Source organism: Syngnathus floridae, chromosome 6 (genome assembly GCF_059516105.1).
Source record: "Syngnathus floridae isolate MCC-2025c chromosome 6, RoL_Sflo_1.0, whole genome shotgun sequence".
NCBI classification, from domain to species: Eukaryota; Metazoa; Chordata; class Actinopteri; order Syngnathiformes; family Syngnathidae; genus Syngnathus; species Syngnathus floridae.
Window position 1 is genome coordinate 11,976,471 of NC_142418.1, and position 27,041 is coordinate 12,003,511.

Below are 27,041 nucleotides of genomic sequence, written 5' to 3' on the forward strand. Positions count from 1 at the left end.
GTGCTTTGGAACCAAAGAGAAGACATTGGCATTTTCCATTATACCTAGTCCTAATTTACAGTCAGCCTCTATGGCCCATGCATACATACAGTGCTGGTGTGTCCCTCTCGCCTCAGACAGATCAAAGCATATAGAGGCTCATTCCACAAGAAAGCTATTTGTTAGTGTATGTGTGTGTCTGCACGTTATATAAAACAGCAGCAGGGTGCACAGCAGAAAAATATTTTTAAACAGTGGAGGGGCAAGACAGAACATAGAATAAGAAAAAACTAAATTTGTTTAGCTAGATTTTTGGGTTATTTTCCCCCAGAAAGAGTTTGAAGGAAATTTTGGCAGCAGAGTGAAAGCAAACCAAAGCGGTACTGTAAGTGCCTATTAAAAAATTAAATGAATGTGCAGTAGCGAGAGAGATTTTTTTTTTTTTTTTTGTAGTGGTAATACTCTACATTTACTCCTGAGGGTGTTTTTGGAAGCCTTTCTCATCAGTCTGGGCAGGACCTATTTGCACCCCCCCTTTTTCCTGCCTCATTTCTCTGCAGTAGAACGTAACTCAAGCCACGCGTTGACTTCAGGTTGAGAAGTGAGTGAGGAAAAGAGAGACAGAGATAAGGAGAGAAGACACTCACAGGCATCTCACATGTTGGAAATTGGAGTCACTCACGCAGCACCGAGTTGAGGTGAGGGGTTAATATCTTTCCTTGTGCGTGAATGTCAATTTGTGTGTGTGTTTGTTTGCAAACAAATATTTTGCTGAGAGTCCAGCAACAATGATTTCTATATTGCTGGATTAACAAGGTCAAAGCAGACCTGCCCTCATACCCCCAATGAAGTCATGTGTGTACACCATCGTCACGTCAGTGATGAGACTTTGACACACGTGTGACAAGTTTACCTTTCCAATCTCACAGTTGGGTGTGTGCATGAATCACCCTGTGAAGTGGAGAAAAAGACTTATTGTTAGAGACTGCAGACACCATGCACCAATATTTATCTGCATGTGCATGTTGAGTCTCAGTGATTCATTGTTTGATTCAGCGTCTGCGATATTTGCAGAAAACAAGGTTTTGTTTCAGCTCTGTTCTGCTGTGGACACCAAAGGGCCAGACCTCAGAGTATCAAGACCTCATCTGGCCACAATATGGACTGCCTGCACATTTTCTGTCACGTTAAAATGTTGGATTCTTTTCGTGCAAGATTCATGTTTGCAGCAGACCTCAGATGCTATGAAAGTGATGAGAAGCAGTAAGCAGATGTAGTGAATTGATCTAAGGATGGCTTTGGAGACACCAAAGAATGCATCAGCTTGTACCTGACAGAGGTGTGTAACAACATGCTGCCACCCATTGCTGTTAAGATGACTTTTCTGTCCAATTGCACATACAATGCAAGGAAGATTGCCACATGCATGTCATTATTCACCTTTGGTCACGGCCCTCTCAGGGCTTGCAGTGTGTTGTTGTGGGATGTCAGGGTGGGGCTAACGTCTAGAGCAGACAGAGAGCAGACGTCTGTGCCCCCACCACACCTGTAATGCCGGGTAAAACCTGCTCAGTCATGCCAGTCTGCCTCCATGTGCCTGTCTAACCACCACACTTGTTTAAAAGGTGGAAAAACTTCCTCAGCTTTGCCAGGGCTGGCATTCCCCATGTGAGTGTAATGTTATAATTTGCAACATTAGACACACGCACAGCTGGGTGCCGTGTGTTTGTCAGTCGACCAGATTAGTCTCTCGAATTTTAGAGTGCTGCAACATCCATAAAACGTGTACTGTGTCAAATAAGATTTGATGAAATTTGTCACCAAATCACCAATGCAGCCACTGCTCAAACTTTGTACTCAACTCAAGCAAGGTTCATTCATGAGACCACAGTCTGCAGCGAGGTCAGCAGGACAACGAGATGGAAGTCTTGTTCCAGCATACAATGGGCTGAGAAATGCAGAAATGACTGTTCTCTGAAAACGCTGGAAAAAAACAGAACGTCATCAAAAGCCAAAGTAAAACCTTTGGCTATAAGTAAAACCATTTGAACAGATGGAAAGATGAGGGTGTGACAAAAATATGTACAAGAGAGGTAAGGGGGAGTGGATGACGACTCGCTACTCAGTAAATGCTGCAGCAATGAGCAATTTGTACCTTATGGTAAACTCCTCTTCCTGCTCCTCCCTCCTTTTTGGCTGCTTTAGACCTGTTCTGTAATTTTCATTTGTCATTTACAACCTCTTCTGTTGAAGCAACTCATTGTGTGAATGCTAAAACGAAGGGTGGAATTATATGAAATATATTTTTTATTACTTGCACGCCAACACATGCAAACTGCCTTTAAGTCTAATCCACTGTATTCATATTCACACAGAAAAGTGAGAATTTGCTTGTTCCTGACCTTCAAGTCACAAAATATAAAAGTCCAAGATCATATATTAAACCCAGAGATGTCAAGATTTCGGTTAATTTCAGATTGTCACAAAGAGGGGGAATTTGCAAATATTACTTTGTAGTGAGGAAGTCTCAGTAAGGAGTCCGTTAGGGGTGGAGAGGTCAGATAAACAGCAGACTTTGCCATGGGAGACCGCTGTTCAGTTCCTGTGTCCAACTGTGAGTCCCATATGTATCATTAAAGTCAAAGTAATGCATGGAGGCTTGGCCATTTACTACTGAGCTGCATATTAATAACAAGCATGCAGAAGTATTAGTAAGAAATAAAATATAATTTTGTTTTGCACTGTGTTTATGGCTGTGTAAAAGTAATGACCTGCAAGACCAGCAGTGTGCCACAGGCCAACAAGCAGCTGAAGGCAGTTTATTGCTGCTGCTGGGTGGTAGTTTGCAGGTTCACTGGTGGCATCTCACACTCAGACTGAGGTTTGCTTCACGGTTCAACGCTTCCCATCCGCTTTCCTATCAGATCACCAAGTTTAGTGGACCGAAGACAGTGCAAGTTGAATACTTTTCAGGAAGTCAAACAGCACTTGGATTCATAGCCCAATAACACAGCTGGGCTTTTGCCAAATTGTCTCCAAGCAGCAAAGAATCTCTCCCATACCTCAGCTCATCATTTCCTACCAGATAAATGTTGGACGTGACCCACTTTTGACCAGTTTTTGACAGCTGAAATTCATTCTTCATTTTATTTTTAAACTGCTGTTGATACAAATCTGCGTTTTATTTGCACGTTTATATAATGTAGCAATTTTACCCATTTTTAATCAAAACCTCTTTCTGCAGATGACAAATGTCCGTGATACATGATCTCTTTATGCTCCAGTTACATTGAGTCGAATATCCAATGATTTATAACTGTGGTAAGTCAACAAATTAAGTGTTAGGTGAACACTGAGCACACTGTCAAGAGAACACATATAGGCTGTTCAAAGTAATGCGTGTAATTAAGACTATAATTATTTAGACATAAAACTATGTTACAACAAAGCTGTCTATTTTTACACTTGACATTTCAAGCCTGTACACAGCCTGTAACCAGCCTTACAATTTTCTCAGGGGTGCTAGCAGAGGAGCAGGGGCGGAGGGCACGTTGAGATAATTTGTTTCTAACAATTATCGAAACTTTGAACTCTGGTATAAGAATGATAACTTGCTTAATGAACCAGAATTCCTGCCGCAAGCTTTGAGCCAATCTCCTTTGTAGTGTTTATTATTGTTGATTGTTCAAATATACAATGTGAACCCACTTTGGTGTGGTCTACGGGCTCCATTAAGGGCTGTCCACCATAGCTGCTGATTTTGATGCCGTCATTATGAAATCATGAAGTCTCCCCAGCTGGAAAGGAGGGCAGCGTGCCAGACTGTGATGGGGCCAGCGTAACAAGACACCCAAGTGTAGACATTTGTTTACTATGCATACTATCTAGAACTTGACTAAAACTAATTTGGCTCTCTGTCAGAGAAGCACCGCTGTGAGTATTTAAAACAAAAATCATTTTTTAAATTTTTCAACAGGGTAGCTTGTTACTGCAGCAAAGTGGCCTGTTAAGTCTCACATTGAATGTTGGGGTTTGCAAAATGGCAAATCTGGTGAAAATCTGTTCTGCTTGCATGTGGTATTTAGACAAAAGAAGTTAACAGTCCATCCATCTAATTTCAATAGTGATTTTCATCAATAAGGTTGCGGGTGAAGTGGAACCGATCCCAACTGACTATGGACGAGAGGCTAGGTGCGTCGCGAACTGCCAATCAGAAGGGCAGATATACACAAACAATCGTTCACCTTTTTTTTACAATTTTGAGTTCTCAATAAACACAATATGCATGACTTTGGAATGTCGGAGGAAGGCGGGAGCTGAGACTTATACCCCAAACCTCAGAACTGTGAGGTAGACGTGTCTATAACTGTGCCGCAGGAGCAATTACAGAAATCTCATTGCTCGTTTATTGCTCCAGTACTTTTTCTGATGAAAAAATAGAGCAGACCAGTCAATAATCCAAACAGTCAATATGTTTTTTTTCTCCCAATTTAATAAAAGGTACTCTTCTGTGCTCACTTTCAAATGGCCAGCGGAACCAAACAGGCACAGGTAACCCTCCCCAGTGACTAATCTGACTGCAGTTTCCTTCCTGGTGCATGTGTAAATGCGTGGGTGTTTGCAAGTTTAGATTTGCGGTTTCAAGGCTCCGTCTGTGTGTCTGTGTATCAGCGCATGCAGGCAAGTCTTTGACACAAAAAGTGGTCGTTGCTCTGCGGTTGCGTGGCCTAGATGAACTCAAAAGTCGCACACGCACAGACTTTCCCCAGAACACCTAGAGGTGACTCCCTGTGGCAGTGTGCCCAGTGTGTCGCTAAAACCACAGAGCGGTACATTCCCAGACTCTGAGAGTGAGACGAGATGAGCAAAGTGGAAAAGACACATCAGTCGATGGTGGTTCCGTGTTTGTCTGATTGTGTTTGTGCACACAAACTTGGTGGGAGAGAAGCAAGGCGGGGAGGGTGGGGGTCTCTCAGCTGTGGCTGCTTTTTATTAGATGGTGCAAGTGCTCGCTGGTGAGCTCCCATGGTATGGCTGTGTAAATGATTTGGCAATTTCAGCTAGCGCATAATTTGACATCTTGACACTCGATGACTCTTTTTGATTGGCATACAAGTCATACATGTCTCAAGGCTACCACATTTGCCATGAAAATATGCCATTCAAATGAACAGGCTTGAATCCACAACGGTATTTGTTTTAATTTCCTCTATTTTACGCACTAGACAGACCTGGGCTCTGGCAACAGAATGAGGGATAGGGAAGAGGGAAGTTAAAAAAGTCAAGAGGTTTCCTTTTGTTCATCCTGCAACCTGCTGTTGATCAACGTGAGTCAAATGAGCTGACAGATGGTGTCGGCCGAAAAGAAATCGCTATGCTATCTTGTAGTGTTTCTAATTTAAAGCTCTGCCTCTGCGCAAAATGCTTTGGGGGTGTAGCTGAACAAGAAGCATGCAGATAAAGGGCACAACATGCAGTTTGGATTTTGATGAGAATTGAAATTGTCTGGGACTTCCTCGTCATACAGAGTTCTACTAAGCAATAGTCAGTTTGACTGTAATGGAATTTTGGCAAGTTTCTATCAAGGTTTTGCTGCTTTATTTCCATTGCAAAATTGTGACCGCAGCCTGCTTTGGAGTCTGCAGGAGGTGAGTTATGCTTTTCACATACTGTGGATTTTGGGTGAAGTATCAATTTAGGTTCACCGTGGAAAAAGAATAACGGGCTGCAATCTATTGCTCATTGTTGGAATAAATGTGGATCTCTGCATGTGTGCGGCAGTGCATATCGAACATTTTTGTTCAATGGTTTTAGTTTAAATAGCAATGGGGGGGGGGGGGTCATACTAAAGCTAAGTCTGGAGTTGATCACCAAGTCAGCAAATGCAGCCCAATATCTAGAATGACGACTGTCGGCAAGTGGTTGAAGTCCATTTTGACAGAAAATGCTGCAGCAGATCGAGAGTGGGTGCGGTGTTTGACTAAGAAGTGATGAGCCAAGAGAGAATAGACGATGAGGATGCCACCATCTGTTAGCCACATGCATACCCCACAGCTGTCACATAAATCTCAGAAGAGCTCAGCAAGGCTGCATTCCGCCAGGCAAAACATCCATTGGGTCTCTACCTCATCGGGCCCACAGCATGCATTCAATCCATGTAAAAATTAATTGAGCTAAAATCATACGCCTTGGATTTATAAAGACAGGTCGATTTATGACAAGCGAAAGGGTGAAGTGTCGACCAATTTGACAGTGGGGAATTGTGACAGAAAAGAATGCTATTATCACTGCGTCAGCATTTGAGGACTTGTTGAAAATGTTAGGCAATCACTGCTAGTTGAGCGCTGTGATTTACTGCAATAATTGATGTTGAAAAGTACTGCTGCTAGGAAACCATTGATTCAAAGTCTTGTTCGTCTGGTGTGGTCTTGTGGCTCTCCACTACATTAGGAACAGTGGATGTGAAAATAACCAACATGGAGACAAACAAATACACATGGTTTAAGGTCGCTCGGGTCAAACCCGATCTCAAGGAGGCAAGAGGAGGCCTGTGGCTACACATGTGCAATGACGGATCATTTTTTCTCCATTGCATTTGATGAGTGGGACATTTGTGTCGCCCGTGTTAAATCCCAGTTGAATTAAACTCGCCAAACACTTGAATTTACTCGCACAATCTAATCTGAAATCAACCACTGTTGGATAACAGTAGATTGTGTCGGTGTGCCCAATCAAATGTCCAGTATGTGTCAATCAGGCCTGTTTCTGCTTTCTCCTTTTTTTTCTTCTCTCTGTACAAAGTAGCTGAACTGACCTAAGATTTGTGAATTCTCAGAGAAAAAGATAGTCAAACTTTTCCTGGTCTCAGGTATAAAAGATATACCGTATTTTCCGGACTATAAGGCGCACTGGACTATAAGGCGCACTATTAATGCACCATGTCAGATTTTTAATCCAAATCAAATCATTCTCCATTTTCTCTTTTTTATTTCAACTTCACACGCAACAAATTACTTTATAATCATAAAATAATGATCCATAGTCTTTTTGATTCATGATGCATAGTCTTCAGCGGGCCACTTACAATGCTTCGGGCCAGTTTAAATTTAGGAATTTGGTCCATATATATGGCGCACTGTTGGCTTTTGAGAAAATGTTAGGTTTTTAGGTGCACCTTATGGTCCGGAAAATACGGTATTGGGAATTCTTTACTATGATTTTACTGGAACGTTATATCATTTGAGATCATTGCTGTTAAAGAAATAATATAATAACATAGCAATCATGGATGAGTCATAACTAATTTGAAGTTCTGCTTCAAACTTGCTTGTCATATGTTCAGTATGTTCAGCACTGCGGGTGACCAGATCAGGGCTGGTGAGAAAACCCAGTCATTACATCACAGTCACACAATGTGGCAGATGGATGGGGCTGAATGTTTTCCGGGCAAAACGTCAGACTAGGATTTAAACTAATGTAATGTTAAATTATTCATACTGCTCTGATCAGCAGAAATAGCTTGAGAAAAGAATCGAGCCAGGGGTCTGGCTTGTGTGGCAGGAACATTGGGACATTCTATGGTTACTTTAGAACTTGAAAACCATAAAATGATTGAAGTTCTCTACTGTCAAAAAGCTGCGCTGTACATCCATCATGGATCTGTCATTCAGCATGATTCCCTCATATGATGCCGACTTGCCTAATCTAGATCACACGATGAAAGACAACGTGAACGTTTGACCACAGAGTTGATACGATTGATTGTGGAAAAATTTATGTTTGAGCGTCTGACTGCTCGACTGGCCGCATGGGTTTCGTTGCATGACTACTTTGCCTCATCTGGATGAACTGACTTGATTCCAGCCAGTCAAATGCTCAGTCCGCAGCTGCACAGCAGGGACAGCTGTGACTCTCAATCCCATCTTCTGTATCTGTGTCCAAGTCCCACTAATCGCAACTGGATCAGTCGCCTTCCAATAAGATGCATCTTAAATTACAACCACATTGTACCATGACTGAGAAAGAAACGTGGTCAAGATTTTGTTGAGTGTGTTTGAAGCAAATCTGCCCAAATGCTTGCATCGTTTTAGGTATTTTTGGGTTTATAAGATATTACAAGTAGCATCATTGCTTTCCCAGGGACTTGTCTATCTCTAAAAGTATCTGCCACATAATCACAGCCTCCCTTCAAATCACGTCGTCATACAAAATGTAAAACCTGCGCACCTTTCTTCCTGTATTTTTCCTCTTCTACATCTTTCCTTCATTCTCAGCCACATGTTTTGGAAATGAACAAAAATGCAAGACAAAGGAGAAAAAAAGAGAACGAGACAGTTCCAAAGCAAGATGGCTTGGATTAAGCTGGAAACATTCATTTTCATCTGAATTACATTATTGGTTTGAACTCAGTGTCCTCAGAGAGCAGGCAAGGCGTCACCAGCTCCCCAGATGGGCGAAGGAGTGGTCATTAGATTTGTCACAGTTACCACTGGGAGCACATGAAGTTGAGTTTGGGTGAGCTTTCTTGTGTTTTTTGGGGCTTTTTTTTGGTTTTGTTTTGTTTTTTCCAAAGTACGCATTTGTTTTTGATAAAGTCTTAGTTTATACTTTGGCAGTAACATGAGATAAGAATCTAGATGTTGTTTATTCATGGTGGCTTTGTGAGTCTGTATTGATAAAATCATTCATACAGAAACACATTTGATGACAATGAGATATGCTCTGCACCCTAACATCAAAAAGATATTCTATTGTGTTGGACCTACTTCGCAGACAAACAGAAGAAAAAGACAAACAAGACACAGTAAACAAAGTTTAGCGATAAATATCACGATGACTGGATAAAAAAAGTATAAGAGCAAACGTTCAACTTTTTTGACAGTCCCATTGTTAGAAAAACACGGGCACAGACCAGAAATGTAAATTAATTTTCTCACAGTCATCAATGCACGTTGAATGCTTATGTGTTCAAATATTAGCATAGATTGTGTCCCATAAGAATATTGGGATAAAATGTTTAAATGGCATGGTTTCACAAAACTCAGAATGAATCAAAGCCATCCTTCATCTTTACGTATCATACATCATATCATACTATGTCTGTTTGAATAAATGATACATTATACATTCAATTTGATTTTAGTCCAAAAATGGCAGTGATAAAGAAAATACTTTTGTAGTTTATCTTATTTGATGAGCCTTGTTTAAACGGTACCCCTGCATCAGATCTGGGGAAGGTGTAAAACCTCATTATTGCCAGTCATGAGCTCAAATCGTGTGACAGTCATTAATCAAAATCACAACAGTCAGCTTTTTTGTTCAGTACATTTAGTTTTTGCTGGTTTGATTAGGAAGGGAATGGGGTTGGTTTGGTCACTAGCAGAAGTACACATTAAGGACAGCTTTGGTGGCTAATGTTTCTTTTTCAACAGTATGGTTGAATTATTTTAAAAAGTCATAACCTTGTAACTGTACAAAGCAGTTTTTTTTTCTGGTCACTGACAGTGTCTAGGATTGTACAGTATGTTTCTCAGCACTGTCTATTTATTTTTAGATGAGACTTTGTTTGCCAAATGTCCTGCATGTGTTTTCTCCAAATTCTTTATGGACCAATACCGCTGTGTTTGGTATATCAGTGTAGGGTGCCAAAATATGGTATGCAGTATGTATGTGGAGCATGGTTCTTTTTTTTTTTAGCCTTCCAATTTTAAATGGGGAATGCAAAAAGAAATGTACCATTCTGAAATAACTGTACTGTATGGTGGAAACAGGGCTCATTTAACCTCCCTATTCTGCTCCAAAGACTTTAAAGGCGACGCCACAGATTTTACATTCACACTCATTTCAGTCCATCTGTGCTCATGCTCACCCATAACTGAGCATAACTGACATGCAAACTTTTTGGGGAGCCCTTGAGACAAGACATATGACTATTGCATAATGTATGTGGCCAGTGGCTCCAAGTCAGGCATGACTTGCTGCTTTCAGTGCTCCCAGTTCTATTTCTCAGAATAGGGGCCCACTCTTTTATTGGCTGTCTGGTTTTTTTCTTATCACGGTGAAAGGATTCTGATCAGATGTGTAACAATACGAGCCTTCACATGCAGGCACAGCAGAGATTTAGTCTCAACTGTACTTTTAAATCCACAAGACAGAAAAGTGCTATGGATAAATAAATCATACATTTCCTTTACAGATAACCCTTGGAAACCTTTTAACGAAAAACAGCAGACGTAGCAGCTTCGGTAGCTGCAAGGCTTCAGTCACGATGATAACTACCAAACGCATACAACTCAGCTTCTGCGAACTTCTGAACTTGCAGGTAGTTTGAACAAATAAAGTTAAACATGCAGATCTGAACATTACGCTTAAAAAGGGCTGTGGAATTCCTAAAGGGAATCTTGATGAGAGAATAGAGATGCTAAAATGATGCGAAGGCAACCTTAAGGTTAAAAATAATGTGTCCCTACATGTTAGTCAACCTCCAATTGTTCAATTTTCAAAACCAATTTCCCAGGAAAATATTTGGAATTTATTTTATCTAAAGCAGGATTAGCCTCTCACCAAGAAAAAAAAAACACTATTGATAATGTTTGAAGTAACATTTGGACAATCTTATCGGAAGACTGAAGTGTAAAACTGATTACTACTAAAAACGATAAAGCAATCTTCCTAGCTTTAAAGACGATCAAATGTTTACATCATTGTTACGCTGAATGCAAATCAGCTTCCTTCACATAACTTCTGGAGTATATTTTTCTACTGTTCTCACAATTATTATTTTAACATCCTTTGTTCGGACAGGTCCTTCTTTTAGAATAAGTATTGCAAAATTAAAATGGATTAAAAAAACAGAATCCAATTTTTACTGTCATGTACGACAGCATAGAACTGCAGAAATTTTACGGGTAAATTTTAGCAGCTTTCATAACCAAAAATGTCACCAAAAATCGTAAGCCTCCTACCCCAAAAAAGATTTGTGTTGTCATACTCAGGCAACTCTGCAAACCTTCCTTATAGAATAAAAAGAAGCTAGGCTAAGGCTAAGTACCAGCTCTTCAAGCTCTTCACCTTGTCGTTCTTATTATGGTGAATGACTTGGGAGACTTGTTGTACAAACACTCAACCAGTTGCTCCTCAACTTGTGCCTGGCAAGAGCAGGGTTCAAGCCACAGTTGGATTCCTAATTGACTATCATTGCGTTTTAAAATGATGGAGTCTGTTATGAGCACACACGTCTTTGCAATGGACAGGTTTAACAGCCCGACTAGGAACATTAAGTAGGGAAAATCAAGAATTAGAATCATTAGATCATTTGATAATTAGGCCTTTACTGTCCTCAATCAAAGGGGTGGGGGAGTATGTACTCTAAATAGTCCTGATTTGTACCCCACTTAAATTCAAGCCAAAGACCACATTTCTGTATTAGACATTAGACACAGAGTGAGGTAAATTATTCATCTTTTTTTCTGCCTAATTCTGCTGGGTGGCACACAAACGCCACATTACTGGAATACATCTCTGTAATGCAACGTAAGCGCCAGCAGACAGATGTTTACCACATTATCCAAACTTACCATTGTGCAATGACTATAGGGGACACTGCTTGTTGACATATACTTTTTTTCCAACGTTGTGCCACATCTAACTTCATTCACAATGCCGAAATGTGGCATGCCTCACCTTCACAGAGCAGAGTGACAGTGGTCAGTATCTCCTGTGGTTGTATATTTACCTGGCTTGCATCTGGATGACCTCTGACCACAAGGAATACATCCCCGTGGGAGAGGGAAATGTGCCTGTTAGAGGCCAACTCGTGGGCGGCAGAGCGGTTTTATACACAGACTGGCATTATCTGCAACTTTTGCTCCACTCAGGGCCACTAAATATACCCTCGGAGGCCTTCCCAGGCTCCTTCAGGCTGGGGAGAAGCGGCCACTGCTCGGGCCGTGGGCCAATGACATGGCTGCGGACCTCCAAGGAAAGTATTTTTAAGGTCAATTACAGGGTATGGTCCTTTTTAAATGGCCGACTGGTGCCGAGGAGGCCTCATATTAAAGGTTTATGTGGCAGAGGACAGAGAGAAGTCTGCCGTCGCTCACCCCAGTTCCTATTGTTACCATGCGCTTGCTGAGACAGTGCGCTGTGCAGACAGATTCAAATTGTGATAGCTATCTCTGTGTGATGCCAATCAAGATTGCGTAAAGTACACAACACGATAAAATGTATCTTACAGAGCAAAATCAAATCAAAATAGAGCAAACAATTTATTAAGGGCAGCATGGTAGTTTGGTGGTGAGCACGTCTCCCTCATGGTTCATCCTTCCTGGGTAGAGTTTGCATCTTCTCCCCCTTCTTGCTCAGGTCTTCTTTGCTATGCCACCTTCCACCCACACGCCAAAAACATGTTACTTTAATTAACGCTCTGAATTGTCCGTAGGTGTAAATGTGAGCGTGGATGTATTTTTTTTGTCTGTGCCGTTTTATTGAGTACAGCGTGAACCGTGCTTCTTTCCCCAAATCAAATGGATTAGCTCCATATCAGCCACATTTTTGATTGGATTATCCATTTTTATTTATTATTGGTATATTTCAAGTGGTTATTCATCAGATGTGTATTTTTGTGATTGAGCAAGATCGCACACATGCAGGCATACAAGGTGAGACTCAGAGTGAAAGAGCGCTGCACCACTTGAGGTGGCAGACGATGCCTTGCTGAAGGGTACCTCGAGAGGCGCCAGCAAACACAACTAGATAACATTTTTAGGATGCTTTTGTCGGTAGTTGCCCTTGAACCTGTGACATTTGACTCAAAAGCACATCCTTAAAGACTGAGCTACATTAAGGATATCATGAGGTTAATTTCTAAGAAATTGATGGATGGAGTGATAATCTATCAAAAAACAACTTTTTTAGAATTTTTAGATTACAGATTGCACATTGGCTAGCAGTTCTGATATTAAGCGTTGGACTCCAGGTTCTAGTCTTCTGTGTGAAGATTGCATGTCTTCCCTGTGCTAACACAGTTTTTCTCCAAGTACAGGCTTCCCAAAAATGTTGCATGTTAGGTATTGAACACTATACATTGTCTGAGTGTGAATATACTGCAACTGTGATTGATTTATTGTGTGTAAGTGCCCTGCGATTGTCTGACCACTAGTCTAGGGTGTAGTCCGAAGCAGCTGGGCTGGGCTCCAGCTCATCCGCGACCCTAGCGAGGTTATACAAAATGGATGTCAAATTACATACATGCTTTGGTGGCTTTACTGAGAAAATATGGATCAGTATATTTCCTTCTGAGTACCGGATGGGAAGAAAATGTCTTTCAATGTATGTAGGCTTTGTAAAAAAGCAAAAAATTTAAACCGCGCCTTTGTAACAAACCAACAAAAACCAATATGACTGTTGGAGTGGAATAACAATACGCACGTAGTTGTTTCTCTACTACAATAAGGTCTGGGGATTTTATGCACATCCTACCCTTCATGTCTCCACGGTCATTATGAAGCACACAAATAATGAACATAGTCTCACTGCCGTATCAGACGCATTTTGTCACCCTTTAAAGGGATTATCGTAATTCCCGGCACTAATGCGAACGCTCGCCTATTGGAACAAACACAGCTCTGCATACACAAAGGCCACACACGCAGACTGGCACAACTGCTCAATATAAAACATACAGCAAGATCATTCTGGTGCTTTTCATGATTCATTCCAACATGAATCCAGCTCACCATAAATATAGGCCTGTCAAACTGTTTCTACCCCACAGAGAGGGAGGTAGATGGTACAGTAGACACCATTCACCTCTGTGTATTTGGAGGGGGCAGAAGGAAGGTTGGATTTGGTGGCTTTGGTCTTGCTGAAGAGGGAGGTGTTGATGGGACAAAAGGGGTGGGGGGGTCAGGAGGCTTGAAAGGCCTATTTGTGCAGATGATGGCTATGTTTGCTTTGCTGTGGTTCCACAGCAGTTCAATGGACGCTCTATCCATGCATAGCTATTTCTTCTTTAACGCTTTAGTAAAACAGGATTATTACAAAAGAAGATGGAATGTGGAGCGGTATGGTATTTTTGTTCTCTTATTTCTTTATCACTGTGTTTCACACATGAACAACAAATGACAAAACGTAGTTCAAATCTTGTGAGACAATGGGCGCCATTTTTATTTATTTTTTTATTACTTAATGACAAATTTTCATTGCCATGTTTAAGAGTTAGTTTACCCTTGATGAGGGGCTGCGCTCTATTGAGTGGCACTCTGGTATCAAAGTCCAAATGTGAAATTTCATAAGAGTCTGTAAGGTATTGAAGGAAATGTACTGTCGCTGAACAAGTTCCTTTTATTCGGTCAGACAGGTTGATTTTCACAATAGGTGGTTAATTTCTTCAAATGTCTGAATTCAAATGTTCAAATTATTACATACTATCTTCATAGTTCTATTATGACACCTTGTAACCGCTCACTATTGATGTTTTACATCATCTCTTCTTACATAAAGATGACATTTTTGTAAATGTTTGAAGAGACCCTGTATTTACGTACATAAAATTGCAACACATGAATGCGATCCATTTTATTGATTAAGGTTGGCCCCACCAGTATTGGCATGGATGCTGAATTTGCTTTGAATTAAGTATTATTCAGCACAGCATTATTCTTCTCTTCAGTAGAAATTTCTTTTCACAGATTGACGCCATTTGCTGCTTGTGAAATAGCATGGTAATTACCCCTGATACATTCCAAGGGCCTTGCCGCATGCTTAAGATTTGAAAGATTTACCCATGGATGGATGGATTTTACTTTCTACCTTTTAAGTGGAATGGCTTGTTACAGGTTAACTTTGATTCTTGAATTTGCCAGGAAAAATACCTGGCCATGGAAGGGGCATGAACTACCCAAACCTGAATCCAACCCGTTCTGTAATGTGGTTGATATTTTTGACACAAGTGTTTTCAGAAGGACTATAGCCAGATTCCGAATCAGCCCATGTTTACTCTTCAGAGAACACAAAAAGCTTGGTATGAACCTTTTGGTTTTCTTTTGCCAAAACCTTGAATCCAGTCTACCTCCTCACCTAAAACCGCCAGACGGTGTCTTCCTGGGAACATCCTCACTCCTGGTCCACATGGATGGGCGAGTACACATCGCCAGGCTGCTAAGTCTACAGTGGCTGGGGTGCCCTGTGTTTGCCCAGGGAGGCAAGCATATGTTCGTGGCTGCTGGGCTCAGAAAGACACACCAGTGTGTGATTGGCCCATCACTGGTCGATTTGAGTGTGAAATTCCTGGAACTCAGGCGCAGTCAACTCTATTGGACAAACTGTTGAAATTTGAGTCAATGGATTAATATTGCTGCCTAGTGGTATACAGTTCAATGGAAAAGAAAAAACACTCCTAATCCCAAACACATAGAGTGCGTGGCACAAAATATACTGTAATCTCAGTCGAATACGTCCTAGATCATTCAGGTGTAGCAGCCAAAGAGTAGCAGTGTGTTTTCACTGTATGAAGTTGCTCTCACTAGTCCTAACTGGGAATTAAAGGAAACTGGTGTTTGCAGTAAACGGGAAGCCTTTCATTTCTTTGGAGCTTTGGGTGTGTCAGCAACTTGACCTGGAGTGACCCTTGATACAGCTGTGCTACTTCCACAGAAAACTCTAATTGCAGGTATTATTTAAAATGCGTTTTCAGGAAAAACACATTACTGTACACACATGTCAGGCTGTTCTAATTGCTGCATACAAGCTAAGCATTTTTCTTGATCTTTTTGAAAGACAGAAATGGACTGTGAGGTCTTGTTAAGTAGTCTGCTCGCACTTGAATAAGTGTGCCAAAGCAGGTGATCCTGTTTCTGAAATACAAATATCATACAAAGAGAAATAAATATTATAAAATGTTTGGCTCATTCATATATTCTCAATGAAAATCCGCTTGCTTAATCAGGGCAGCACGCCAGCCAAGTGGTCAGCATGTCTTCCTCACAGCCGAGAGGTTATGACTGCAAATCTTGCCTCATTGTGGCACTGACGTAAACTTTGTGTAAAACCGATCAAGACTGTCTTGTGAAAGTATTTGGAACAGCAAGCTGCATTGTACCTCGCACAGCAATAAAATAAATTAAAACACCCGATAATTGCTCAAGAATAGCATGGGGAGTGGTTAGCACATCTGCTTCACAGTTCTATGGTCTGGCCTTTACTGTCTAGAGTTTGCATAATTTTCTCATGCTTCCTCCAACAACAAAAAATCATGCACGTTAAGTTAAATAAAGACCCTGAATTGTCCATAGGTGTGCATGTGACTGCTTGTTTGTCTCGTGACTATTATAATGTATCAAATTGTCTGGCGACCATTCCAGGGTGTACCTTCGCTTCTCAACTGCGATAGAAAATGCAAGATATTTTTCATTTTTATGTTACGCTCGCTCTGTTTGGACTAAATTCACTTTTTATGTTTTTTTTTTTATGTAAACTTGAAAATAGCACAAATAATGAAAGCTGTCACGCTGAATACATGTTGCAGTAGTACAGTACAGTATGTGTTCTGCTCTTAACCAACTGCCTAAAATAAATTATGAGTTGCTCTTTAAAAAGAAACTCTGCCACTCCTCCAATATAACTGAGTTACAGTAATCTTAGCTTTGAAAACAAAAGCACAAAGATTCATTATTCCCAAAACAGAACAGCCTCACCAAAATGTCACATACAAGGTTTGCTGCCAAACCTCTCCATCTGTATAAACCTACTGTATAGTGTACTGTACTTTTCAGCTCAGACTGGTGGCAAAGTCTGGTATTACCTCCCTTCAACTGAACTCAGCCGAAACCACAATGTCACTAGAGACAGGCTTGCTGTCATTACTGCTCCATTTCGTCCATATTACGGTTTATATCTATTTACTATCGTTATGGTAATGACGATTTGTGTTTACATGGCAGGCTGTAAACAATGATTTGGAATGTTGGATTTGTGTTTCATCGGTGACTAAATTTCCAGATTCGATTCGCACAACACAGCAGAAGACTACAGACATAACTATTTCTTAGATTTTGATTGGAAAAGAGAACTCAAATTTGTTCGTCAGTCCTTTCCTGTCATCCATACTGTGCACGTTTATGCAAGTGTGTCAAACCTCAACCCCAGAACGGACTTTTCACAACCTACAATGAAGGCAGCCCGTAATCTTAAGTACTGCTTTGTGGAACTGCATAAATTTGACACCATTATGCCACAGTGAGGGTCTGTGGAGGTGTTAATGCTAGAGTCGGAGAACGCCAGAGATTTGTAATGCTTCCATGCCTCTTCCACTACTGCAAAATGTTTACTTAGGTATAAGTCATCTCAAGGGGATTTTAAATTGTTTTAAAACACGACTACAACATTAATGGAGTGAGTATTGTTAAGTATTCTACCTTATGCCAGTATTTGAACAGTCAAAAGAAATATTGAATGTTATTTTTGAATAAATGCATGCGGAATTCTCCAAAACAAGTAGTTGACGCAGGGACTCTGGCAGTATATTGGATATGGCGGGACGCTGCGGTCGTGTTGCTTTCAAATTGTCTGTACGATCAAGGCCTGTCCAGTCTCTGTTGTGCACTGGAGCATGACCTGACTGCAAATGAGCTTCTTTGGGCAATCTCTACTTAAGGCAAAAATTTTGCGTTTGAGGTCCAGAGCCTGCTGTGCATTTCTCGGACTCACATCGCAATGTTTTTTTTTTCTCTCTGTCTTTGAGAAGCCGTTGGTCTGTCATCTTTAACCTCCCTATTTGGCCTGGTTTAAACTCTCGGTCTGGTAGAGAATGGTTTGCGTGTGTCTTAGCTGGGGGCAACGTGCCTAAGTTGAGTGTGCCCAACCTCTTATAATTATAGACAGTAAACAGCAATAGTGTCTTTGAGGGAGAGCAAGTTCTCTGGGGTTTGAAGAAATGTGCAGAGGATGAGATGGCGCCTCAGTCGGAAGATGGGCAAACGCCAAATGTCATCCTCAATTTACACATGAATGACACGATAACAGTTGAAGTGAAAGAGAGACGGTTTATTGACCTTAGCACACAGACACAGACGTTGCCCCCATTTGGTGTGATCTTCCTTAGAGTCATAATTAGACGAGTCATAAAAATCTCAGGTTCATAATGTGCCTTTGCTGACTACGACTGTCAAACTGATCAACCGTTTTGTTCCATATATCTTCGAGTGAACGTCTTCTGCTTTTCTTTCCGTCTGCCCGTCTGTCTGTGTCATTCGGCAGCCCTTTTCACTCCCCCCCACACACACGCTTAAGTGAATCCCCACTGCCTCGCAATCTTCACTTGATCCAAATTTAATTCTACTCCTTGTGTTTTTCTTCCCCGCACTCATTTAATAGGCCAACCACACAGACACAGCTTGGATGGCATGCCATGCATGCTTATTTTCGAGCTCTTCAGCGATGAGGCTGCGACGCGTCTGACCCAGCGTTCTCATGCAAACTTTAAAAACAAACAAGAGTTTGTGGATTCTTGTAGTATGCCATCTTTCTGTCTTTCCATCTCCCTCCTCATCTTTCTGTCCCCTCTCTGTGTGCACGGCACAGTATTGGCTGGTGTCAGACTGAGAGGTTTTCTTTGGCAGTCTGCTCCCCCCTTGGCTGGGACATGCCCCGCTTGCTACTGGCTGCGAGTGGAGAAGGGAAGCGGGGAGGTAGCAGGGAGGGAGACAGGGGAGGGAGACTGTAGGGGTGGAGGCGTGGTCTCCAGCTGGTAATGAAGTCTTCTCTTTTCATCCTCAGAAGGCAGACTGTTAGTGGACGGGCCTGGGATCTGCGCGGCTCCTCTGCTTTCTGCCGAGTGTCACTCTGCTTAGCGCTGCCTGCACGTCTCAGCGCCCGTCTACGCAGCCGAGAGAGATAAGCAGAGGCAGAGACTCCGCTCGTCATGAGACTTTTCCTCATACGCACGCCACATCAGAACTCTTGAGGTAAGCTTTCCGACTGCTCCTGCCCGCACCGCTCTCCCATACTGTCTGTCTGTGTTGATTGTTGTGGTGGGGGCTGGAGTACCATGTGGGCTGTCCGTTCCTGGGCCCTCCCACTTTTTTTAGGGGCATTCACGTGCAAGTGTTTCTGATTCCACTTTGTTGATGCACACCTTTTACCTGAGTCTAGCCCTGCCCATTTATATGCTAATGACTCACATAATTGACATAAAGAAGTGAACCATCAAGGAGTAGGGAATAGGTAGAGGATTGATACTCACTTGACAGTTTTGCTTTATTTTAACTATTGTATAAATGCAAGTTTTAAGATTGTTTTTGATCGTGCAGGTTGGGCCATACAGTGATCGCATGGTGCTGTGTGTTTACGTTTGTGCACTCGTACTTTATCTTTAGGAAGATTGATGCAAATGGCTTGTGAGACTCTACCACTAAATATACAGGAGACAGTCTGTGTTCCTCTGTAGCTCTGTGACAAGCAGGCTTTGATGTAATTTCCGTGGAAGTATTCTGCTCCCGGAGGGCCAATTCAGATCCGGTCTGCGACAAACCCACTTTTATCTACAGTCTCCTGGAAATCCATCCATCTGTATACTTTCACTTTCCTCCTTTCTGCTCCTATTGCCCCGTGTGCGCTTACGCCACAATCGGCCCCCGGTGAGGTCTTGACCTTTGTATCAACACCTCCTCTATTCTCAATGACAGTATTCCAGTTTCACCCTCCGTGCGCGCCGGTCTGAAACAACTTATAGGGAACGAGTCTTTCCGATACCTCTCCTGGAAAAATAGAACTCTAAGTGACTTTCCATTAGTTTGTGCTGGGCCACGAGAATTATAGTTTCCCAAATGAATAGTGTACGGGAGCCCAGCTTAATTGAAAAAACACAAGCATGGTCTGCCATGGTGGAGACGGTACTTGTGTCACTGCTGAACTGTGTGAATGCACTTTCCAGAACTGGCAAGGGAGGAGTGCAGGAGAGAGGAAAGTACGGAGCAAGAGATAAAGGCAAGTGTTTACAGTGTTTATATTTAACCCTCTGCTCTGACAGAATGCGTCAGAGTGGCCAAAAGAAGTCATCATGAAACAGTTTCTTGATCATTAAGCTTCAAATAACAAGAGCATTAGCCACCGTAAAATCTACTTGATTGCAGTCCAGTAAACAGCAGTTTTTTCTCTCATGCTCCTGTCGTCATATTTAACCAGCCTTGGAGCAGAAAGAGGTTATTTTAGTCGGACCACCAAGAAGTCTGTAGAGGTGTTACAGTATTGCATAAACAAGAGCAGACTTTTTCAAGCAATCCTCAATCAATATATGCGTCATCTCTTTCTACTCGCCGCCTGCAGTCGCTCTGCTCTGTTTCTGTCACAGCCTCATATGGTGATGATTGAGATCCTGTCATTGGTTTCAAATGGCACATTTATCGCACACGCTTGCCAGTCACATCTGTTGCCAGGGCTTTGTGGCTGTGGGGGAAAGCATCTCTTGTTGACTTCCTCACTGGGTGGCTCAGTTGTTTGTCAGAGCACCATGACTCCTGACCCCTCTGCCACCCCTAGCTGTCTCACTGCCTGTTAATGTAACCTTAGACGCATTTACAGCCCTGTTAACTCCGGTCTTCCACCACTGCGAGTCTGCCTAACATTTTGGGATCAACACTTGTGACCCTGAGATTTGGGAAAAGACTAATTGTCTATGATCTATAGGAACATCCACAGGGGTTCTGGATTGGGAAGGCCTGTGAATCAAATGATTCACTGGATTCTAAGATGATGCACGTCAAAAAGAGACAGACAACGCCAGGAAGCTAGTCTGTTTATTATTATTCCTCTTTCGTATTTTCATTTCATCTCTACCAAATATAATACTGAAGGTGTGATTTTGTGTGTATGTGCGTGCGTGCGCGTGGACATAGGTCATTGGCTAGTTTGTTTTATTATCATCTCAGCAGATATAGGCCAGACTGGTTGCTTATGTTACATAACAGCATGAAGGGCATTCCTCCCCAAATTCCCATGAGGAGTAATTAGGGGCAAGGCTTTCAACTTCGCTGACCCAATACTGACTGTCACCACAGATTCCATATATGTGACCTCATGCAAAGTTGAAACACCCATACTTATAGTTACTATTGACTGACTGGATACACGCACACACACACAGATATATATATATATATATATATATGTATATATATATAGTGTTTGAGTACATATCACCATCAAGTGGTAATCTTATTTATTGCATTTTGTTATGACTCATGACTACAATCTGCTTCTTGAATTTGTCAGTCACGTGACAAGACACCAGTCGCCCTGGGTAGCAGACTGCATTCATGCAGTGTACAAATTTGTGTGATCTTCTTCTGGGTGCACAGAAAACCTTAATAAACCACATTAAATGGTTTGATCTGTATAGCCATGTAATTTTCAGCTTGATTCAAAAAAGAACTGCCTTAAAATGTATCACGAGTCTAGGTTTTTATGTGATGTGTTCAGGTTATGTCAAAAAAAAGTTCGGTCAACTTGGTGTACTTCGCATGATTATTTTTTTAGCTGTTGTTGTTAAGCCTTTGTAAAAGTGTGTTTTCCATTACCTCTATTACAGTTGGCATATATTTCCATATGAGACAGGTAGGAGGCGCCATGATTGTTCTGATTGCGAGTGAAGATATGCAAAGTAAAATCATCTGTTTTTAGTTAGAAAAGGATTGGTCATCCTTTTCGCAGTTCTAATATTTTACCTCGGTCCGACTTTGACCTGTGTTTTCCATTAATCTCACAAAACCGGATTGTCACTTTTACTGATTACAGTAAAGATAAAATACATCTCTGTCTTTCGAAAAAAATACTTAAAAGTAACCAGAAATTTCTAGAGACGCTTTCTATTGTACCATTCCTGCTGGTGATGTCCACCTGGTTGTCCTCACCTGGAATTGGGCCTCCATCCTATTGTAAATTGATATTTTGAAAGCTGAGCACTGTGAGCCTAGTGCTGATGTAAAACACATGAGTTAGAGATGAGGAGAATCTATCAGCTTCCATCATTTGATTCCCTTAACCGACCTCCTCCTACTCTTCCCTATCTGTGTGTCCGTGTCCACCCTTTCAAACACATTCAGCATATTTTCCATCCTACCAAATATGACTCACACACCTTCAACCTAAATGGGCTCCTGAGACTTCCCCACACATTCCGTCACTCGTGCAAACGGATGCGTAGGTGTGCATGCAGCATGTGCTTGTATTTATCTGTTTGTTGACCGCTTTGCATCCTTGGCGGTGAATACATTTCCTTGTCATGGTATGCGATAATCTGGCTGTCTGTTACAACCGTCATGTGATCATTAGATGCTTTACTCAAGGCAGAAAATTGGCTCGAGTTTTTGCTTTGCTCCTGTGCTCCTGCTGCTGCTTGACTGCAGACCCAACAGCTCTGATTGATTCTGACAGTGACAACAAGAACAGGCTGCTTGCAAAGACTTGAGGAGGACCTCCCCCTGTAACCACATTGAAAAGTCAGACTAAAGCCAAATAAAACAATGGAACGCATTGCCCCCCTGCTCAAAACTTCCTTGGAAATGTTCAAGCCCAGTGATATAGTGTTAGTCAAGCATTACCGGCACACACGCAGTCGCTTTTTTAGTTTATATAGCATTAAATCGTCTCCCTGGAATTGTGGACTAGACTAAATGGATTTGCCAAGCCACTGAAGCAGCCTCCGTGTATACACAGAGTTGATCAGGCCTTTGGAGAGAGAGGGACCGGTAAATTATAGGTCAGACTTGACCTGGGTCCTGGAACTAAAAGGCTTCAAGCGCTACTTTCCCTTTTTCAAGACTTCCGCATTCTTCCTCTTCCCCTCTCACTTCTGCTGTTTGACTCCAGATGTGGCATTGTTAGGACACATTTGTTTTGGGCCTGTGGACCTGTGTAAAGTCTGACGTCATGCTGTATTTAAAGGGAAAGCCTTGAGCATTGGCTGGGGTGCGGGGAGGAGTGAGCTGCTGTGGTTTCGATTTAAAGCTTGGGTTGAGGGATCCTGATGACTGTCATACATATAGCAGCAGTATGACCTTTATTGAAAGTGTTGATAGACAAAGTCAAAGTTCAGCATAACCACCCTACTTTTTGTCATCCAAATTTACCATACTTTAAGCATCAATTGAAGGAAACCTTTTTAAAATGTATTTGCAAATGTGTTTTTTGGGAGGCTACCTGTAAGCGAATGGGCATTCCTGTTAATAAAAAAAGCCTTATGAGACTTCGAAAAGGGCAAGTTCTTAAGGCCAAGTTGAAACATACTACTGTGTACAGCATTTTATAATTTATTTTCTCAAAAAACAGTATTAGATGTATATAACATCAACACCTTAAGGGTGGATGGCGGGCGGCGGGGGGGTCTCTCCAATGACTGCGCTTTTTGTGAAACTCTCAGTATAGTGGATAGTCAGTAGCACAAGACTATCAGGGTCTACTGTCAGATTCCCCATGGGAGCTCTGCCTTCAGCTCTGTTTGGCTCTCAAACACACATGTATTTGTCAGGTCCTCTCCAGCATCTCAGCTTCAAACAGCTCACAGCGCCAACCCTGCTGAATATTTCCGGTTCAAATGGGCACGTTTGCTTCATCCCTCTGTGTTCCCTACGTTTACTGCTAAAGTTCATATTGGCTTCTTGGCACTTTTGTGAGCAGACACTTGGAAGGGCACCATGAGCAGATGACGGCCATATTTCCGTTAGTCATCCATGTGCTGAGAAAGGAGAAAGCACTATTGTGAATACTGCACTGATGTCTGTGTGTGCAGCAAATGACCTCCTCCTCACACTGTTGTCCTTAGTAAGTCATAGCCTTACAACGTGTACCATTTCAAGTCCCTTTTGGTTATTTGGTCCCTTATTTTTAAGTCAACTTTGCAAACTAGGTCTCGATTGCTTTTGAAGTGACGTCGGCCTCAACTATTCGGCATAACAGAAAGTTGCTCATTTGTAATCAAGTGTGTTTCTTTGAATTCGACCTGCTGGAAAAGATGTTTTGGATGCAGAAATGTGTTGGTCCCTCTTGCGGAACTGCAGTTTGTCAAACTCTTGTCCATATTGACGCACGTACGCTCAGAAATGCAAACAGAGATCTGCATCATTTAGATTGGTTTTGGCGTGCAAAGTCATAAACTAAATCAAGAAAATGGTGTGGCATGTTTGTCTTTTCTCACACAGTCCCTCTGACTGTTGTCCTGCGTCTCACACATCGTGAAAGTGCAACAGTTTAGCCCAAAGGTTAAAGGGTCAAGCACATCTAGGTGATGTGCGTTTCCGGCCCATATTTTGTTTATGAAGATGTGTTTACACACCATGCAGTCTTGTCAGACACTTGTATATACCCCACACCCTGCTTCAAGCACACACAGCTGGCACAGCCAAACATACACAGGCTGTTTTAGGGGAGAGAGGGAGAGGGGAAGAGAAAGGGGCGGGGGGTGGGGGGTGCATGTGTTTGTGTGGTACATAATGGATATTCACACGCTCTCAACACTTTGAAAAGGGAAGCAATCCAGAATCCTCAATCCCAAAATATGCAGTGATTGGAGCACAATTGTGTGGAAATGTAAACGCAGTCCGATTCCTACAAACAAGTTTTATTCAGCTGGAATGATTTGATGTGCATTTGGCAAAATATGAGTGCATTATGTTTCATCAGTTATTGCCTTGGGGTTTTAATAGAATTTTGCGGTCTCTTTATCTTCGTTTCCAACAGCCTGCATCTCGTGTAATCTGCCAAAACTTTGACTCATCCATTTCCATTCATGAGTCTGGTTAAGTATGTATCCGTGCCATTGATGAAGGTTGCACAAAACAAAAGGAAAGATTCATCTTGTAAATGTGCAGGGTCAGTCCAAACGTTAGCGGACTAAATACACTTCACAGAGTATTCCTGTCACCGTTTGCCAGGCTTAAACAGGTGGCTGTGCGCTAGTAAAAATGGGATGTAGAGGTCAGTCGAGTGGCGGGGAGGAGTAATGACAAACTTCAGTACAAAGTGAAATTTAAGCATTATAATTTAAGGGGCGTGTCAGTGTGACTGTCAACTTTACTTGCTTTTTCCTTTTTGTCCTTCGTGTCTTTTTGTTTCCCCGCTCTTCGTTTCACTTCTTTACTTTGGAGAGTTGCACAACTTAATGGATCAGGAAGGAAACCCCTAAATTGGATAATTCGTCTTAAATTTTCCAAATATCAGTAGACATTACCATTTGCCAAGCCATAAATAAATATTTCACTGATTGCAAAAGCAGGAAATCTATGTCTCTGAGAGGAAAAAAGCCTCTTTAAAACTTTGAAAATAGCCCTGGAGCATGCAAAGTTGGATTTCACTGCTAAGTTTAGCGTAAGAGCTTTTGCCGCAGAGCTTAAGAATTATGACTGCATGGTTGTACACTGCAAGTAAAAGTTGTTTGTCTCGCACTGTATGCGTGGGCGGGTTTTCACCTACATCCACATGTGTTTTTGTTAGAAGGGCTCTTGTGTTTTTTTTCATGGCTATCAGCTGGTTATATCTCAGCAGTGCAAAGTTTGAACACACCCCTCAAGTTTCAACTTCAGCACAGTAGTGTATATCTCATTTCTGTGTTTGGATGTAGCCTGAAACTGCCATAGAGAAGAAAGGCATGTGTTATGTGAACCATGTGTGATGGCTGACGCACATAAGGTGAATTAGTGGTGCGAGGGGGGAGTCTTAAACAGTGGGGCTTCGTCTACCATTCTGGTTCCTTTCCTATCTGATGTCAGTCATGAGATTGACAGTCTGTGCGTATAGATGACATCAGTTCCTTCACAACCACTGAGACATAAAATGATCACTCATCGTTTTTTGTGAGTCCTTGAGACTCACCTTCTGCTTGAATTTAAGTATTGTCTATTTTTTTTGGATTATACTCCTTGGTCTCCAAATATAGTAGCTATGAGGAAAATGACACACAATAGGCAACATACCTACAAAACAACTGTAAAAACTGATGTACAGTGGCATTGGTAAGCCAAGGAACACATGTTTTTTTTCTGTAGGTTGAGAAAAGAAAGAAACAGAAAACACTGAAATCCTACGGCTACTGTATCTTGTCATGTACGGATGTGGACAAAACCTGTGATTTTAGTCCTACTTATTTTAGTCCTAATTCATTGTACCCATATGCTTCTCTGAAGTTGTTACTGATTGAAGATGGACAATATCTGTTTTTAGTGATATTTTTAGCATGCTATATGCATCCCTCAAAAGTAAAAATACCCGAGAGTCACTTTAAAGTTAAGCAAGAAGTATTCAAGGGTAACTGTGGGACAGTGACGTGATACAACAAAGAGTCTGTGGTGGCAGTGGGGAAACTCGTTACAGTAGACACTCCAAATTCAACATCTGCATGTTCAGGAGCTCTGGGTGACTTCCCATCAAGACAATTAATTCCATTGAGGTCAATTGTAATTGAAATAATTTGTGACGAGCAAGACCGGTAATGTTTTTAACAACATTATAGTATAGAAATTAGCTAACTACTTTGTAGCAAGGCCAAAACTACAATACAATAGAATTTCTCATCGGAGTGAACACAAAGTGGTAAAAATTATATAAGTTTCAAAATAAGTCTCTTTAATAGTAAAATGTTGTTTATGTCCATATTTTTCTAGCAGTGCCATAAATAGGTAATAGTGAGTGTCATTGACCATTTTTCATGAATGTCAGTCCACCATCTGAAGTTAATCTTGTCACAGAAATACTCAGAGTTGTAGAGTCAAGTCCGCTAACTAGGGCCTGACCGATTCATCGGCCCAACGATTAAAGTGGCCAATGATGACCCTTCGAACTTCGGCCAAAGTAATCAACCAAATGGCCAGTATTTTCAGAATTTTTTTTTTGCTTTTCACAGCAGTTATACAAAAGTAACACTCGTATCATTATTTATGACACATAAATCTATATTGTGATATAGATATAGATCCTTGAAATTTGTCGATAAGGTCATTCAATGGATACGTTAATCAAAAACTGACCTGGATTGTCCACGCAATCTAAAGTTACTATTTGACTAAAAGTAAATAACA

General features: G+C 41.6%; 1 protein-coding gene across 8 annotated transcripts in view; it reads left to right on the plus strand.

Moving 5' to 3' along the window:
* znf469 (zinc finger protein 469) overlaps window positions 1-27,041 on the plus strand; it is a 160,242-nt gene that overhangs the window by 103,940 nt on the left and 29,261 nt on the right. For 6 of the 8 annotated variants that reach the window (XM_088377676.1, XM_088377678.1, XM_088377677.1 and 3 more), the window contains one exon: window positions 18,754-18,941. The gene's annotated coding sequence lies outside the window, so the exon portion shown is untranslated. Of the gene's footprint in view, window positions 1-584; window positions 678-1,244; window positions 1,319-18,753; window positions 18,942-27,041 lie in introns of those variants that run through there. The other 2 variants (XM_088377683.1, XM_088377684.1) reach the window with 2 other exon arrangements.